This window comes from Oncorhynchus mykiss, chromosome 16 (genome assembly GCF_057628025.1).
Source record: "Oncorhynchus mykiss isolate SJ-2025 chromosome 16, ASM5762802v1, whole genome shotgun sequence".
NCBI lineage: Eukaryota > Metazoa > Chordata > Actinopteri > Salmoniformes > Salmonidae > Oncorhynchus > Oncorhynchus mykiss.
The window spans coordinates 68,485,864-68,488,841 of record NC_143037.1 but is presented as its reverse complement, the minus strand read 5'-3'; positions in this window follow the sequence as shown (position 1 = coordinate 68,488,841).

The following is a 2,978-nucleotide window of genomic DNA, read 5'->3' as shown; positions in this document are numbered from 1 at the left end:
AAACTGAGCTGCACTTCCTGACCTCCTGTGGTAAAGTATTTAAGTACAAATATTTTAAGTACTACTTAAGTCGTTTTTATAGGTATCTGTACTGATAAGGTTGGACAGCCATGGAGGAGTGAGGAATTTGGCCCGAGGTCAGGTCATGACAAGGAACTGTCCTGTTACACACACACACACACACATACTTACACGCCCACTACACCACTGAGAGGAACCAATTAAGTTCCTGACTAGCAACAGAGATGTATTGGCTGACTAGATGTGCAAGGATTGGACTCCGCCTACTGGAGGGTATAAATATCTGTGCTTGTGTAAACATATCTATCTTTGCAGCTGTTTGACCCAGTGGGTGAATAAACTTGGTTTGTGCTTTTACTGGTCATCCATTAGGTTTTGACAGAGTGAAAACTAACAAATGTAATTGTATTTCTTTTTGTGACTTAACCTGCTGTAGAGTTCTGGACATTATTATTCCTTGTTTGTTTATAGCTAAGATTCAATGGCGTTTTTTGGTGAGAGTGGAGAGGTGCTCTATCCGAGGGATTGGGACGGGGTGAGTGGGAGGGCATCATACACCTTTCTGAAGTGTGTGGGGCCTCCACTCATCTCATATCAGTCTCTTGGTGGATCGACTCTCCCAATTAGACCCCCACCAGCCACTATGTTTTAATTTAATTTACATGGTAATGCAACTGACCACAACACTTACGGGACAGTCTTTCTCCAATGTATGTGCAAGGACATAATCCACAGGCTTTTGGTACATTAGGAGAGGAGTTGGAGCTTAAATGCCCTAAAAGGGCATAGTGCCTCAAAGTACAAAGGAGCACTTTGCTTTATAATGTTTTGTGTTCTGTTAAATGTCTGCTCAGCCCACATGCTCAGCCCAGCCCACATGCTCAGCCCACATGCTCAGCCCAGCCCACATGCTCAGCCCACATGCTCAACCCAGCCCACATGCTCAGCCCACATGCTCAGCCCACATGCTCAGCCCACATGCTCAGCCCACATGCTCAGCCCACATGCTCAGCCCACATGCTCAGCCCAGCCCACATGCTCAGCCCACATGCTCAGCCCACATGCTCAGCCCACATGCTCAGCCCACATGCTCAGCCCACATGCTCAGCCCAGCCCACATGCTCAGCCCACATGCTCAGCCCACATGCTCAGCCCACATGCTCAGAGCGCATCCTCAAGACTCAAAATGTATTAAATACGTAAATTAAAAAATTTGAACCTTTACCATTACGAATGTAGACATAGAGGACAGAGAAAAGCCGACCGCAAATATACACTGAACAGAAATATAAACTCAACATGCAATGCACAAAAAGGTTATTTCTCTCAAATGTTGTGCACAAATTTGTTCACATCCCTGTTAGTGAGCATTTCTTCTTTGGCATGACAAGTGTGGCATATCAAGAAGCTGATTAAACAGCATGATCATTACACAGGTGCTCCTTTTGCTGGGGGCAATAAAAGGTCATACAACACAATGGGGGAAAAATTATCATTTTTAGCCTACACTTTAGTCCTTTTGACACTAGAATAAATGTTTCTGATTTATTATCGATGCTATCAGAGAAGATGTTTATTGCCTTCAGTTGCGTTTTAAGTGCACATGTATCAAACCGTAGCAAAACATTTTGTAAAGTGACACTTTTTGCACAAAAACTTGTTTCTTATTGGACAAAATGAGGTAGGTTCCTCTCCGTTTCAGCTCGTTTTCTTCCGCGTGGTTCCTAGTAAATACACCCAAGGACTGGGGTAAAGGCGGTTCCCGTTGAATACACACCAGGACTGGGGTAAAGGTGGTTCCTTGTGAATACACACCAGGACTGGGGTGAAGGTGGTTTCTTGTGAATACACACCAGGGCTGGGGTAAAGGTGGCACCTGGTGAATACACACCAGGACTGGGGTAAAGGTGGTTTCTTGTGAATACACACCAGGACTGGGGTGAAGGTGGTTTCTTGTGAATACACACCAGGACTGGGGTGAAGGTGGTTTATTGTGAATACACACCAGGACTGGGGTAAAGGTGGTTTCTTGTGAATACACACCAGGGCTGGGGTAAAGGTGGTTTCTTGTGAATACACACCAGGGCTGGGGTGAAGGTGGTTTCTTGTGAATACACACCAGGGCTGGGGTAAAGGTGGTACCTGGTGAATACACACCAGGGCTAGGGTAAAGGTGGTTTCTTGTGAATACACACCAGGGCTGGGGTAAAGGTGGTTTCTTGTGAATACACACCAGGGCTGGGGTAAAGGTGGTTTCTTGTGAATACACACCAGGGCTGGGGTGAAGGTGGTTTCTTGTGAATACACACCAGTGCTGGGGTAAAGGTGGTACCTGGTGAATACACACCAGGGCTAGGGTAAAGGTGGTTTCTTGTGAATACACACCAGGGCTGGGGTAAAGGTGGTTTCTTGTGAATACACACCAGGGCTGGGATAAAGGTGGTTTCTTGTGATGAGGGAATCGTAGGTAGCTCGTTTCAGCTAGTTGTGTCTTGTTATTGCTCAAATCAAAATCAAATATTATTTGTCACATGCGCAGAATACAACAGTAGGCCTTACCGTGAAATGCTTTTTTACAAGGCCTTAACCAACAATGCAGTTCAAGAAATATAAATATTTACTAAATAAACTAAAGTAAAAACAAACGTAAAGTAAAACAATAAAATTACATAACAATAACGAAGCTATATACAGGGGGTACCGGTACAGAGTTAGTCGAGGTAGTTTTTACATGTAGGTTGGGCATATTGCCTATGCATAGATAATAGACAGTGAGCTGCAGCAGTGTAAAAACAAAGGGGGGGAGGGTCAATGTAGTCTGGGTAGCCATTTCATTACTTGTTCAGGTGTCTTATAGCTTTGGGGTCGAAGCTGTTAAGGAGCCTTTTGGACCTAGACTTGGTGCTCCGGTTCCACTTGCCGTGCGGTAGCAGAGAGAACTATCTATGACTTAATTT